The following is a 16,508-nucleotide window of genomic DNA, read 5'->3' on the forward strand; positions in this document are numbered from 1 at the left end:
TATGGTGCAATTACTCAGATGAAATAGAATGGGTGAGAGTAGGAAGCAGATGTTTCTGCTTCTGATAATTAATACAGTACATTGCTCTGACTTCTGGAATTTGTCTAGGAGCATTTTAGCAGGGTTGGAGACCCTCAAACAGAGTTAATATTTACCTAAGACAGTCCTGTGTGCTATCACCTGCTCCATCCCTTCCCTGGGCTCTAGCTAGAGCTGTGTCCTTATGGCAACCTGTTACCTTACAATGCCAAGAGTCTCAGATGGTAATAACTGTACACCAGGACCTCTTTGGAACAGGCCAGCTGATCAAAGCTACTGATCTGAGCCTTGGCCCAGCTGCTTGCCAGCACTCTGCTTTGAATGCTGCAGCCAACAGGGTTATCTTTCAGATGGGACTGCATGAATGTGGCAGTGTGCTGCAGGTAAGGACTGGGTTTGCTCTCTCAAAATTAAACTGCAGGGTCAGTATCTAATGACTCCCCCTTAGCTCTGTCTAGTTGTGGATAACCAGAAAACTCTTCTAGCTTGTCTAATGCTGAAATCTCTAAATCAACAGAACCTGGAGGTGGTATTGGTGTGCTGCCCTAGATTTGGCAGGGTTCTCAGCACAAGTGCAATCACAGGGCGAGCGGACCCATGCAAGCTGGAACAAGAAGCACAGTACAGACAGTCTAGTGGTCTGTGCCCTTTGTTTACTCCTCCTGAAGGTGAGAGAAGGTGCTGGGATTCGGCTTCTCCATCCTGCCAGCTGCAAGAAGACAACAGCACTGTAGGGAGTCTAGTTGTTGTGCTATGGCGTTCTGAGTAGGGTGACCGTACATCCCATTTTGGCAGGGACAGTCCCTTTTTTAAGTCCTGTCCCGGACTGCCCGATTTCTTTTTTTTTTCCCCCCAAAAGTGGGCATTTGTCCTTTTTGCTCTTGCCAACCTGATCCGTTGGCAAGTGCAAATGGGACAAATGCCCACTTTTGCCCCCCCCCAATGGAGTGCAGAGGAACATGGGGAGGGGGTTGGGTCGAGTGGTAATGCCAGCCTGCACAGGGAGGGAGGCCAGGGCTCAGGTGAGCAGCGATGCCAATCTTGTGCAGGGAGGGGGAGACATGGCTTGGGTGAATGGCTCTGGCCAGCCCTGCATGGGGAGGGGTAGGGCTCAGGCTAGCCCCACATGGTAGCCTGTTTTCCCTTTGGGAAATATGGTCACCCTAGTTCTGAGAGTGCACTGCATTGTGATGTGACTTCAGTGTGTGACACTGGAGTGAGATAAACACTTTAATTGGTATTAGGGGTGGGATCCACAAAGGGACTTAAGGGTGTTGTGGCACCTTGAAAATCATGGGAACAACACTGCAATCCACAAAGCTGCGCTGGGTGTCCAGGATCCCTGTACGCTGCACGGGGAGGGATAGGTGCCTTACCAGGTGATCCAAAGAAGCCAGCATGCTATTTGGGGAGGCTCTTAAGATAATCAATGGGAGATGCCCAACGACTATTCCACTGTGGATAAATCATTCAATGGTGGTTGGGCCAGTGAGAGACTGGCCCAAACTCTGTAGTCTGGTGGTTATGATCTCCACCTGGGAAGTGGGAGACTCCAGGTCCACTCCCCCTGCTCCAATCCCTCTTTCCTTATTTATCCACATTGGAACAGCTTCTACAGGAGAGATGGGCACCGCACACCAGAATATCCCATAGCTCAGTGGGTAGAGCACTCTCCTGCAAGGCGGAAGACCCCTGGCCAAATACTTTCATGCCCTCAGGTGGAGTGGGGTGAACTGCATGTGGGATTCCTAGCTGAGTGCTTTAACCACCCCAGACCGGCTAGACACCTAGAGGGTGGCTGCAGTGCACACGCTACAGGCAGAAATGTAGGTGCTGAGTTTTCAGGGTAAAGGTTCCCTCACAGTGGAGCCAAAACTGGGACTTGGGTACCTAAACCAGAGCCTTAGGTGCCCAAGTACCTCTGTGGATCCCACCCTCAGGCTGCATCATATCTTCCTTGTGGTTCTCAAACTAATTGAAATACTCTGTTACTTCTATAACATTCCTAAAGACTACAACTTTGTACAAACCAGCTGCTTAGGGAAAGGAATAGGGGTCTCATTTAGCTAATTCCTTCTAACTGGTGCCTGTCCTCATTAAAGAAGATTAGGTGTGAATTCATGTAAAGCTGCTGGGATGAAGTCCTCATCCACTTCACACGGCCAACCAAAATCCAGATCAGAGTTTACTAGGGACTTTCTCAAGTGTGTCATGCTTGAGAATGAAGAGGACTCCTATACCTGAGGTGGGGATCAACTAGCTAACAAATTCACTGAAAATGAAACTGTGCCACCCCATATTGGCTTAGGTACATCTCTCAAAATAAGTCTTGGTGGTGGTTGAATGCATATTCTCCCACTTGCAATCCAGAGTATTAAAGTAACTCTTCTCAGAACTGAGAACTGGAGTAACTAGTAAATGGGACCTTTAAAACTGCCGTTAGTGAAAAATCACCCAAAGAAGCATTTACTGCATTGGTGGGTGTCTGGGCACCTTTCCTTTTCTTTTGGGTAAAAAGACAATCTCTGAGGGTGACCAGATTCCAAACAGTTGTGGGTCTACAATTTGGGGGAAAGAACTAATCTGACTATCGCTATTTCTAATACTTCCATAGAAAGCAGAATAAACTACTGAATGCAGTTTATAATCTCCTCAGGGAGCTGCAGATTTCCATGGCATATGGTGACAAATGTTTCTGCAGGAGTTAGCCTGCCATGGAGCTAACACTAATGGCCCAAACATAACCTGAGTGCTAGATGCCTTGCTTATTTGATAGTCTTTAAAGGAAGGATTAATTATACCAGATTCTCTCCCTTCAATATGTGAATCTTTCCAGATGACACCAGACTCCTTGGTTTACAGCACAAACCTTTATTACAACCCATCTGCTGAAAACAACTCTATTATCTTAAGAACAAATCCAGCTGTGATTCCTATTGAGTGTTGTTATCCAAGGTGAGTCAGGTGTTTTAATCTCATCTTTCACATTCACTTGCCAGTCTGGGTTCTACTTTAGCAACTGGGGGTGGGGGGGTGCAAGAGGGGATCCAGATGTGGGCATTGCAACATTGAGTGTCTAACTTTTAGGTACCTAGAAAGTCAAAGGAACAACATTTCAATCAACAGCCCGAGTTAGGGAGCCTAGGTACCTATACAATGACTGGGGAGATAGAGGTACCTTAGACTCCAACCCACAAAAGCCAGCACAACAGGAGAGGAGCCACTTAAGGTAGCCAGTGGGAGATGCCGATGAGAGGGCTGTTTGCTAAACCCTGCCCCCCTCTCAGAGATAGGTACTTAAGGGCTTGCACTGGTGCAGCTGGGCTGCTGTAGCATGTAGTGAAGATGCTACTGATGCTGACAGGAGATGCTCTCCTGTCAGCATAGATAGCTACCACCTCTTGGGGAGCTGCAGTATGTCAATGGGAAAAGCCCTCTTGTCAACATAGTTCTGTCTGCATAGGAGGCCAGGGCAGTATAACTGTCGCTTGGGGGTGTGGTGTTTCCGCACCCCTTCGTGACATAGTTATACCGACGTAGGTTGGTAGCATAGACCAAGCCTCATAAGTCTGGGCTGCAGGAAGGTGCCTATCTCTGCTAGTGTTCCACAAACAAGAACCTACTGCCTGGAGTCAGGGACCTACAGTGTTCCTTGCAGGAACAAGTTCAACACCTGCCTTGCTTCACACACAACCTCCAGTGCTGGTGCTGCTCTGGGCCAGAGACAGAGAGTCTCTATAGTCCAGTAGCTAGGGGTCCCATCCCTCTGCTCCAATTACTCTTTCATTACTTAACCAGCTTCAACTGGAGAGATTGAGGGAGCCTCACATCAGACTATCCCATGACTCAGTGGTTAGAGTATTCACCTGGGATATGGGAGACCAGATTCAATTTCCCCCTCCCTGCCTGAGGTGGGGGATGATTTGAATAGAGACTCTCTTTTCTTCCGGTCAGGCAGAGAGGGGGAAACTGAACATGGGTTTCCCACATCCCAAGTGAGAGCTCTAACCATTGAGCTAATGGTTAAGGGTGGCATCACTGCCTGCTCCAATCGAATTTTGAATGGGACCTGATCCAGTAGGTGGCCTCTGGGCTCATCTACTGGATTTGCCCCTGCATGCAACTTAGGTGGCTGCATCCCTATCTTCCCCCTGTTTGTGAATTGCTCTGTAGCTTAAGCGGGAGATAGGTGTCCAGATGCCTGTAGGGAGGCAGAAATGTACATGCCCCAGAATTTCCTAGGGAATTTTCACAGTAGTAAGTTAGGTCCTGAGTTTAGCGTCTACAGGGTTAGGTGACAGCCAGGCAGGAGTCAGATCCCTATGGTGGTACACATGGGGGACTTAGGTGCCTATTCTGGAGTCCAGGCAAGTAAGTTGCTTTGTGGATCCCACTCTGCGTTTCTATCTTTCAGGAGAAACAATTTGAGCAGAAAGCAATCAAGCCAACATGGGTTCCCTTCAGGTCTATGCTATCTGCAGAAGAGAGGCTGGGTTTTTTCTTGCGTCTGATGAACGGTAGGTGGTATGAAAAATTTGGGGACTTCCTTGGCATTAGCCAAAATCATAGCAGCATGAGGCAGATGACATGCAAAAAAGACCCCTTACTAGGTCTCCTGAAGGCAGAGGAGTCTAGTATGTTGAGGTGTAGGCGTGTGTGCACACACACTTGGGTTACCAGTTCAAGTTACTTTCTATGCAGGGGAGTGGTGAAAGCTTCCTGAGGGAGTAGCTCAGTAGGGACCAGCACTTATCCTGTAGCATGCACTGCTTCTTGCACCTGCTGTATCTGGCTAGAAAGCATGGGCTTTCTTCTGGAAAGAGAAGATGCTGCATCTTGTAATGAGCGCTGTAGTAAATACCCCCACTCTCTTCCTCCAACACAATAATAGCAGGAAACACTCTCCCTTGATTCACCTTTGTTAATGCTAAGTGCACAGCTTGTAAGGCTTTTGCAGATGACTGGGCAGCTGAAAGGACCTCCAGTGGATTCCACCGGGGGGTATGATTCACATTCAAGCCGATGTCAGTACTGGAAGTCATGTTGTGCTGAGGTGCTTTACAGACCGTTGTGTAGCTATGCTAATTCCACAGCGGGACTCCACTCTCCAATATGTGATCCACTTCAATGGGTAGGATCTCGGTGGGAGGGGCTTTCATGGCCTGACATATCTTTTAAAGAGTTAGTGAGTAGAGGATTGCTCTAACCAGGGTCTTTTCAACCTAGCTATCTAGTAGATGGGAGATCAGATGACATCCTCAGCTTTCCTATCCCCATGGCCTTAGCAAGATTCCCTGCAGTTCACAGTTGACATTTTCCGGTTTGCTGGAGATACCAGAAACTTGGTAAGAACTGTTTCCTTTACTCCAAACTAGAGGCCTAGGTCCCGCAACGTTGTAGTGTTCCCTTGTCCCACTCTGACAGTTCTGATCCCTCTATTCACAGTTGCACCTAGATCTATATTACATGCCATATGGTCACTGCAGCTGACTAAGCTCCAGATTCTCTGAACAAGGCTCCTTCAACAAAGCAACCAACACATGAGTAGACTTTTTGGGGGTGGATGAGGAGGGGAGAGGGAAATGGAAGAGCTGTTGAAGAACCAAGGTTTCTCCCTGTTAACGTTGCCATCTCTCCCACTGCAGTTGGTCACCTGTGGAAGGCACCAGGAATATCTGTAGCTGCTGTGAGATGGGGACTGTGGGTCACTTGGAGGATAATCCAGAAGATGTATCCCTCTGCATAGACCCTGGAGGAGAGATGTGTCTTCTAGTCATGGTATGTCTGTCGCATGCATCTAATCAACAGACAGGGAGCATGTTTATCTTCAGGCAGAGTCTGTAAAGCTTTGACTTGGTCTGACTAAGTGAATCATAAGGTCTCGCAAACATGTTCCATGGGTGAGTGGACTAACTCGTAACAAGCTCCCTAATACTGTACCTCTTTCAGTGAAGCAGCACCTACTTTCAGGGAAGCTGAGGCTGATAGTATAGTTGGACCTCTTTCTGTCCTTGATGCAGATCAACACTCCAGGAATTTTCCAGAAAACAAAACCAGAGTGACAAAGATGGGATTACAGGGTATGAATTTGACTGTGTGACATGGCTGCCAAACTCATGACTCAAGTCCTAACCCTGTGTTTTCTCTTAAAGTGTAGCAGAGAAGCCTCTGATGGTGCTGGGGTTGTCATTGCTTGTTGTAGCCATTGTTCTTGCCTTCCCTTTCCTGGGAATCTTTCATGTGTACAAGAAATACAGGAATTATTGGTCTCTTTCCTAGCCTGTACAATAAACAGGAAACTATATTTCAATCTCTGTGATCAATCCAGATCTTCTAAAGGGGCAGAAGTATCCCTGTGTGATCTAATGGGCACTATGATTCAGTAGCTATCTCTTGGTTGAAGACTGTGGGTAAGAAACACCTAGACTGAAAGGAGGGATGGAAACTATCACCTTAATGATTAATTGGCACTAGCCTGGATCTCAAAGCCCAGCTCTTGCCTTCTTTGGGTAGAAAAATTCAAACAGTGTCTAGTGAATAAGTCCTTTCTCCAGAACAGCTTAGCCCTACAAAGCTGTTCTCCTGGACAGTATTTCCTTTCATATAAGAGTCCCTAATACCCAAGAGTAGGTCTGAATGGTGGCTGTGTACATAGGAATAGAGCTGGTTGCAACACTTACAATTCAATATGTCAAAATGGGCTGGTTTGTCTAAAAGTTGGTGGGGGGAGCGTGAGAGTCTGAGCCTGGTAATTAGCACACTGGCCTAGGATGTGAGAGACCCAAGTTCAAGTCCCTGCTCTTCCAGACTCAGGGTGATCTGGTATCTATTGGATGCCAGCAGAAAGCCAAGCACTCAGTTGATGTGTCTAACAGAAATCAGAGGATGGCCCTCTCCAAGGATTCCTGAGATCAGAGTATATAGAACCAAGGCCACCCTGTGGAACCTTAGAGTTGACTGAACCCAATAAGCTGCTGCAGAATCCAAAGTGCACCAGTCTTAGAACAGCTGTGCAGAAAGGATTCTTCCCCCATCCCAGAGTTAAAAGGATAAATGCTGAGATCTCAGTTGAAAGATTGTATTTCCCCTTCTATTCTTTAATATAAGTAACTGTAGGTTATCTTGCTAAGTCTATGCTCTCTACTAACCATATTCTAGATTTTAACTCCTTATTAAGTCCAAGCAAATTGGCCTAAGCGATTCGAACCATAACTTTAAGCAAATGCTTTGGATATTCTAAAAACTTGTCCCTTTTTGACCAATCCATTCAAACAGCAGGGACCGAACCCTCAAAAGTGCCTTTAAAAACCACACTTGGCTTCCTTTGCTTTTACTTTTGCCAGTACATCCTTCTTCCCCAGAAAAATTCTGCAAGGGTGATAAATGTGTCAGGTATTTCATTTATTTATGAGCATCAATTCTTTAACAAGAAATCGTGGTGATTGGCATTGTTCTGTGGGGTAACTGCTGAGCCTCAAACTTAGTTATGGACAAGTGCTCATACTGGTTTGTTCTAGCACCTAGAATCTTGGTTGCATTAATTTTTAATTTTCCATTTAAAAACCCAACCAATGGCATTTGCTATTTCTTTTTTCCCCCCTCTCCTTTTCTCTAGCCCCTCTTCAAGGGCAGAATGGAAAAGGGAAGGGGAAACTAATTTTTTTGTGGAATAAATGAAGAAAAAACCCACTTTTTTAAAACCTGGAGAACAAAAAATATTCAAAATTTTGTGAAAAATCTTTTCAATGTTTTGAGCAGCTTTAATAAAAACCCTACTAATCTAAGGTTTCAGAGTAGCAGCCGTGTTAGTCTGTATTTGCAAAAAGAAAAGGAGTACTAGTGGCACCTTAGAGACTAACAAATTTATTTGAGCATAAGCTTTCATGAGCTACAGCTCACTTCATCTAAGGATGTCTACACTTTAATCAGAGGTGTGACTGCAGCTTATGTAGGCAAACCTTCATAGCTGTGAAGGCATGGTAGCACAGATCCTGGCACAGGCAATCCATGTGAGTACATACCCAGAGTCCAGGATGGACTTATACAACCCATGTTGGAGCTCATGCCACAAGATAGATTAAAGCTAGCATGGGTAAGCCTATCTAAACTGCAATCATATCACCAATTGCAGTGTAGACATAACATAAGTGAGCCTGATCTAAATAGCCTTTTAAAGCACAAAATATCCCACAGATGTATCATTATCATAGCAAGATATTCCTCTATAATGTGCTACATTAAGCTCCACAAAAAACAGATTCACAAGTGTGAATGTCCATTGAGGTGTGGCTGTAAAGGCCCTGAAAAGAACAGCATGAACACGCGGCTGCTAAAATAAAGATCAACGTTGCTACACAGAGCACTCTGCATTGTGGTCTGTGCTTATGAAAAGCTCAGAGCTAGACTAGAAGCATATTGCAGGGGAGGACTGGGGAGTGCCTGTCCATGTTATGCTTGGGTGAAGCTTCTCATTTTCGTGAACAGTAAGGGTGGAGCTTTCAAAAGTGTCTGTGATTTAGGAGCACAAGTCCTATTGAAAGTGCTTTTGAAAATCCTACCCTCAATCCATCCAAAAGCTTTTAAAGAAAACCTAACAAAGCCTTGATTTTTTTTTCTCCCATCTTTTCATCATAGTGTTTTGAGCTAGAGGACTTTTAAAATTAGGTACATAAAACCCATTTCTCATAGATCACTGTAGTAAACGATGTTGAAGGCAGTTGCAGGAAATGTACTTAGTCTCCCAAAGTATTTCTTTCTCAAGACTTTCCTTTTTTTTTTTTTCTTCTGGGGGCAAAAAAAAAAAAAACCCAGATAAAATGAAGCTGACTTATTTTTATAAATACAGGGAGTTGTATATAATGCGGTGGAAAACCTAAAAGCTATCAGCTGTATTTATCTATCATCTCATTGCAGTTCTTCAAGACTTCGCTGAAGCACAGAAAATTATTGCCCTAAGGCAAAACTAGATCTGTGCAGCAATGACAAATGATTTAGGGACCCATGACTCTCCTGAATCAAGTTTTCTCAAAGATTAAAAAGACCAAACAAAAAACCAAACACTTAGCAAAGACAGTGCTGCTCCACAAGGAAAAACACTTCTCTCCCAGACTGGTAGAACGCACTCTTGGTGAGGGCAAATGATCCTTCTGAACAACTGTCTTTTCTGCAGCTATGAAGATCCTTATAATGTTGCCCTTATAATAAAAAGAATTCATTATTATTTCCAACGGAAGTGCTGAGCACTAATTAATTATGTTGAGATGAAAGTATTTGCTGTATTTAGAAAAAAAATCTTCTGTGCAATGTTTAAAAGATCATCTGAAAAAGGAAGCAAATCAGTTTGTATAATCAGTTTTGGACATTGTTTTGTAGCTAAAATCATATTAATTAAAGCACAAATCACAGAAATTAGAAAAAGGGTTCTTGGCTTACAAAGGATAGAGTATTTTAGAGCTTTGAGCAAATTTATTTTGCACGGTTTAATTTATGCATTGATTTTTTTCTTCCAAATGTTATGAATACTTCCCTTATGTCTGCTTTTGCCTTCCTTTGTCTCTGTCTGTCTCTCTTCATAGACCATTCCTGGGGCCAACTGATAACAGTAATGACTTTATAAAGGCCAGTAGCCCTGGCTACATTTCTTGCATTTTTCATTATCATCATCATCATTATTCAGGCCCTGAAGTTACTTAAAAAATCCTAATCCCATCTCCTGCAAACAGTCTTCCCAGCACCCAATGTAAAACTAATGGAGCACAAAATAGCACTTCTTAAACACCATTCCAATGTTAAGTTTTGGCTGAACGACATGAGGCTGAGACAATGGATTAAAACAGCAAGCATCCAAAAAGTTTAATTGTTAAGGTCTAGGGAAAGTGTACAAGATTTCACATTTTAATTTAGTAGCACAGATTTTCATTATTGACATTAATGGAACTTCAGCAATTTAAACTGCTTGAGGATCTGGCCAAGGAACACCAAGAAGCCTTTATTATGAAGGGGAAACATTGGGCTTGAAACTCTTTTTGGAAAACGCATATGCATATACTTAACTTTAAGCATGTGCTTAAAACTCGGCAAAGTCAAAAGGGACTTGCATTGGAATGTTTTCCTGAACTGGAGCCTAAATCAGGAGTAACTTTGAGTCCAACAGATACACTGGTTTTACAGTGGTGTAAGTGAGAGAAGAAGCAAGTCCAGTATTCATAAGACAGAGTCTTTCACAGAGGTCACGGATTTCATAACTTTCCGAGACTTCTGCAGGGGCTGGTGTGGCTGACCCCAGGGTCGCCCAAGCAGTTGAGGTGGCCTTGGGGCCAAGTGCACTGGCTGCTGCTCAGGAGGCCCTAGGCAGCTGGCCCCAGGTGCTGCCCCAGAGCAGCGGTCTGGGAGCAGCAACAGTGCCCTGGGCCACTGCCCCTCACCCGGAGCAGCAACAGCAGTGGTGGTAGGGTGGAAACCCGGTCTGCCACCCCCTGCCTGGAGCAGCTTTGGGGGTGGGGGGCAGGCTCCAGGCTGCTACCCCCCCCATCCTCCAGCAGCAGGGCCCTGGGCTGCCCCCATCCCCCAGCAGCAGTGGTGGTGGGGCCCCAGGCTGCCAACCCCAGGTATGGCAGCGGTGATTCCTCAGGACCATCCCCCTCCCCAGCAGCAGTGGGGCCTGGGGCCACTCCCCACGCAGCAGCAGCATCCCCACAGAACAGCAGCATACATAGGCGCTCCCCCACACACTCCCAGCACCGAAGATTGTTAGGGGTATTTTTAGTAAGTCATGGACAGCTCACAGGCTGTGACTTTTTGGTTATTGCCAGTGTCCTGTCCATGCTTTTTACTTAAAATACCCATGACTAAATCATAGCCTTATTCATAAATGTCTGTAGAAGGAACAGAAAGCTGATTACATCATGTGAATCCAGAGGGTACGAGAGAGAGTTGCATGCCCAAAACCTCACTTATGATCTCAAGCAATAATGTGCCTTTTACAGTTAAACTACTCTCTCAAGGCAGGATAGCATTCCATAAAATGCTGATGAACTTAAGGCTGCTTGATTGCAAGTGACTAGCAGCAGAAGGCATAATGCATGCTAATGAATAGATCATTGCTTTTTTTAAAAAATTTACTGTATACATATAAGTACCTATTCTGAAGCCCACTGGTGATGTGGAAGCTAATTATTTTATGTGCAAGAAGATTGACATTTATTTTATATTTGGATTTGATTAAGTTATATATTGTCCATAGTAAAACAGAAGTCTAAAAAGGCACAACTAGGGAAGGCCTAGAAGACTGGATTAAAATTTATTTAATCACAGACAAATTAGTGTGGTCAGATTATATGCTTATCACATATACAATGTGGGAGCAAAGTTCACAAAGATGGCCAGAGCTGTCAGTGTGGGGGCATTATGGGACAGCTGCTGAAGGCCCATGACAGTTGATGGAGGTAACACAGTGTCTACACTATCACTGCGTTAACGTAACTACCTTGACTTTATGCCTCACATGGAGGTGATGTTATTAAATGGGCGTAGTGGGCAGTAATGAAATTTAAGTATAGTAGACACATACACAGCTAGGTCGACAAGCTGCCTTTCTTCGACCTAACTGTTGAGACAGGGTAAGGCCAGATGGCTACAGGAGAGTGTTCGAAGGCAGATATTAGTCCCAGATTAAGCAGGTCCATTTTCCCAGGGTCAGGTAACAGGGGCAGTTCCAGAACAAGAAGGAACTTGCTGGAAAAAAATGCAGGCAGGCAGGCTAATAAGGACACCTGGAGCCAACTAAGAAGCTGCTAGAATCAGTTAGGGCAGGCTAGCTAATCGGGGCACCTGAGTTTAAAAAGGAACTCACTTCAGTTTGTGACATGCATGTGAGGAGCTGGGAGCAAGAGGCACTAGGAGCTGAGAGTGAGAACGCGGACTGTTGGAGGACTGAGGTGTACAAGTGTTATCAGACACCAGGAGGCAGGTCCTATGGTGAGGATAAAGAAGGTGTTGGGAGGAGGCCATGGGGAAGTAGCCCAGGGAGTTGTAGCTGTCGCACAGCTGTTCCAGGAGGCACTCTAGACAGCTGTATTCCACAGGGCCCTGGGCTGGAATTTGGAATAGAGGGCAGGCCTGGGTTCCCCCGAAACCTCCCAACTCCTGATCAGACACAGGAGGAGTTGACCTGGACTGTGGGTTCCACCAGAGGGGAAGGTCTCTGGGCTGTTCCCCGACCCACATGGTGGATCAGCAGAGACTGCGGGGATTGTTCTCCTTCCTTTTTCCCATGCTGGCCAGTGGTGAGGTTAGCTGAGTGAATGGCAGGTTGAGCCACTAGCAAAAGTGGCCAAACTGAGGGCTGCCCTGAATCTCTGAGGCAAGCAAATCCGCCAATAAGCGCAGGAACCACCAAGGCAGAGGATGAACTTTGTCACACTGTGTAGTGTAGACCAGGCCTTAGACAAGTTAGATGTCTTCAAGCTGGCAGGGCCTCACAAAATACAGCCTAGACTATTTAAGGAACTGGCTGAAGAGATCTCGGAGCCATTGAGTGAACTCATGGAGGAAGGGAGAGATCCAAGACTACTGGAAAAGGGCAAATATAGTACCTATCTATAAAAGGGGGAATAAGGACAACCAGGGCATTATAGACCAGTCTGTTTAACTTCAGTACCCAGAAAGATAATGGAGCAAATAAAATCTATGTATAAGTTCATAGAAGATAATAAGCCTATAAGTAACAGTGAACATGGCAAAGTGTCCTGTGGCACCTTATAAACTAACAGACATATTGGAGCATGAGCTTTCGTGGGTGAATACCCACTTCGTCGGATGCATGTAATGGAAATTTCCAGAGGCAGGTATAAATATGCAAGCAAGAATCAGGCTAGGGATAAGAGGTTAGTTCAATCAGGGAGGATGAGGCCCTCTTCTAGCAGTAGAGGTGTGAACACCAAGGGAGGAGAAACGGCTTTTGTAGTTGGCTAGCCATTCACAGTCTTTGTTTAATCCTGAGCTGATGGTGTCAAATTTGCAAATGAACTGAAGCTCAGCAGTTTCTCTTTGAAGTCTGGTCCTGAAGTTTTTGGATTTGTCAAGTGAACATGGATTTGTCAAGAACTAATCATGTCAAATCAACCTAATATTCTTCTTTGAAAGGATAACAAGCCTTGTGGAGGAGGGAAGCAATAGATTTGAAATATCTCCACCTTAGAATCGAAAACCTGAGAAATCACCTCTCCTTCCATAATGATGACGACCTCACATGGCAGCTGTGCTCCACTACAAAATCATGCTGTCCACAAACAAGGAAAAACTCATATCCACAGGAGCTAGGCCGAGATTATGAAACTCACTGCCAGATTCACCTCATTCAGAACTAAATGCAAAACGCACCTCTTCAATTCAGTCTTTCCCATGCAAAAAAAAGCTCTGTCACACCAGCATCCTCACCCTTTATGAGACAGATCTTCAGCTGCCATCAGTCAACATAGTGCCATTAAGTTCAATGGAGTGACACCAATTTCCACCAACTGAGAAACTGGCACTCTTTTTTTTTTTTTTAAATCCTAACAATAAACTTTACATTTTCTCTTGCCAGCAGAGCTGAACAGGGGAGATTTTTGTGTTCACTTCCTGTGCCAGAAGCTCAGATACCTTATCAAAGCCTAGACAGAGGCTCAGTGGTTTTTAATGCATCCAAGTGCCTCGTCAGAAATGGAAATTGCCCACAAAAACCTTTATAGAAAAATATTACACTTAAATAGCTATGTTCTTAGAACTCTAACTCTCTCCCACTTCCAAGGAGTGCAGACCAAGTCAAGCACGTCTATGTAGTCAGAGTTTAAATCGATCATGCACAATATATTGGATAGCCAGGTGTGCACACAGCCACCTAGGGTTTTGTTTTTAAACATATGTATGGCAACAGGCAACATTTTGAAAACCTAACCCACAATTGTCATACTGAGACTAAATCTCTGAACCTAATTCCAGGAAACGCAGCTCAGGATTTTAAAACATTCAGATTAACCTATTTTTCTAGGACTATGCCTATAGGATTTTAAATAGCGTCATATTGTATGAAGATGACTCACTTACACTGTGCATAACTTTTCCTAAATGTGTCACGAAGACCAAGAAAGTCCTAAGTGAGCACTCCAATGGTCTCCTGTTGTTCAAAAATACTTCAATTCACACCTTATGTGTTATTTTAATGGCTTTGCCTTTTTTAAAAAGTAAGCTGGGAATGGCCAACGGGGAATGAATCACTTGATGATTACCTGTTCTGTTCATTCCCTCTGGGGCACCTGGCATTGGCCACTTTTGGAAGACAGGATACTGGGCTAGATGGCCCTTTGGTCTGACCCCGTATGGCCGTTCTGATGTCCTTAATCATTTAAATTGATTTAACCATTTTTAAAATGAACACTTTAAAAGATGTAAAAAGAAAAACCTTCTGGGGCCAAATCTTCAGCCAGTGAAAATCTGTATTGCTCCATTGGTTTCACTGGAGCTACACCTGTTTACACCAGTGAGGATCTGACCTGCAGTGTACAATAAATTGAAGCAGAACTTTCAGGTTACAAAAAAAATCTATGCAAAAAGAAAAGGAGGACTTGTGGCACCTTAGAGACTAACCAATTTATTTGAGCATAAGCGTTCGTGAGCTACAGCTCACTTCATCGGATGCATTCAGTGGAAAATACAGTCAGGAGATTTATATACACACAGAACATAAAAAATGGATGTTTATCATACACACGAAAAGGAGAGTGATCACTTAAGATGAGCTATTACCAGCAGGAGAGCAGGGGGAGGGGAAGAAAACCTTTTGTAGTGATAATCAAGCCCACCTCTATGGAAGAGACTGAACAGAACAAACAGTCTTGCACTTTACAACAGATAAGCTAGAGATCTTTTTCCACCTCTACTGTAATTAGAGTACACAAAGTTGAAATTAGCGCTACCATATCACTAGTTATAATTACTGTGTAGAGTCAGTCAGTTTCTTCTACAGATTTCTGCATCTAGAAAGGCCATGAAAAAGAGATGCTTGTGGGTGTATGCCAGAGCCATCCCTTGGATAGGGTGAATTGGGGAGACCAACCCAGGCCCCATGCAGCTGATCCTGGAAGACATAGACACAGGAACTAGGGGTGTGGGGAGTGCTGCAGCACCCCCCGAGCTCCCAGCTGCCACCCCATGCATCCAGGGTCCTGGCTGCTGCCCCACGCATCCGGGGCTCTGCCCAGTCGCTGATGCAGAGCAGGCCCCCCAAGCTGGCAGGGGTTGATTTGTCCCAAGCCCCACGCTCCCCTAGGGATGACCCTAGTGTGTGCATACATGCGTGTGAGAACTCATGAAGAAACATGCAGATCAGTAGCATAGTCTAGGACAGGGGTTCTCACCTCTTTTCTTTCTGAGTGCTCCCCCTCCCCGACATGCCCCATGAAGCTACGTTGCTCAAGTTTCAGCTTCAGCCTTGGGTGGCAGGGCTTGGGCTTCAGCTTTCTGCTGTAGGCCCCGGTGAGTCTGACACCAGCCCTGCTCTCTGATTTATTTTGGGGGACCCCCCTGAAACTTGCTTGTGGCTCACAGGGGCCCTGGACCCCTGGTTGAGGACCACTGGTCTAGGATTGTCTCCATTGCCCCATTAAAATTTCCTCCCAACACAACCCTCTGGACCCAGAACTATGCAAAGGAAACACCCAAGGGGGGTGGGGGGATCAGCAAGTTCCATCAACACCCCCTCCCCAACCATGTGGTCTTGGGAAAATAAGCTGCAGGGAGGAGCCAGTCAGTGACTGCTGCAGAAGAAGTTCAAGTAGGAACCAATTTTGACTAGATATTCTCTCACCTGTGCTGACTGGCTGTTTTCTCCAAGCCCCTTCTCACGGTCTCTTCACCTCAGCCTCACCCCATACCTGACTCAGTCTCCTCTCTCTTCTCCCTTGCCCTGTCTCTCTCACCTCCCTCTTTCCAGTGACCCTCCTTGTTAGGGGGCTTATTCCTTCACCCACTTACTTCCCTGGTCCTTCTTGCATGAACAGAGAGCAACAACACCCAAAGTCCAAAGGTGCAAACAATTCGATGTTTATTGGAGTGAACTTCCAGTAAGCATGATTCCAGTTTCCTTCCTTAGCGTCCCCCTTCCCAGCTCTGACACCACAGAGCCTTACCTGTGTCCCTGTTCCCATTCCCCCCCTTAGCAAAACATGATTCCAATTTCCCCACCTCCGTTCCCTCCCCCACTTCCTGATTGACTGCGGACTATATAGTAAAACTTGAATTCTGCTTAGCTATACGTTAACCAATCATTTTACTGAAATTTAACTAACTAATCCTAACATATTGTAACATGATTTAACCAATTATATCCCACCACCTTAATTAGTTTACACCCAGCAAAAATTATACAGCAGACAGAAACAATCACAGAACCAGACTGAGATCATGCAGACAAACAATAGCAAAGTGGGAAC

The 16,508-nt window shown here is 45.1% G+C and overlaps 1 pseudogene; it reads left to right on the top strand.

Moving 5' to 3' along the window:
- Positions 1-212: 212 nt before the first annotated feature.
- LOC141991281 (zona pellucida sperm-binding protein 3-like) lies at positions 213-6,139 on the top strand (annotated as a pseudogene).
- Positions 6,140-16,508: the final 10,369 nt, after the last annotated feature.

The sequence above is a fragment of the Natator depressus genome, chromosome 7 (genome assembly GCF_965152275.1).
Source record: "Natator depressus isolate rNatDep1 chromosome 7, rNatDep2.hap1, whole genome shotgun sequence".
Lineage (NCBI taxonomy): Eukaryota > Metazoa > Chordata > Testudines > Cheloniidae > Natator > Natator depressus.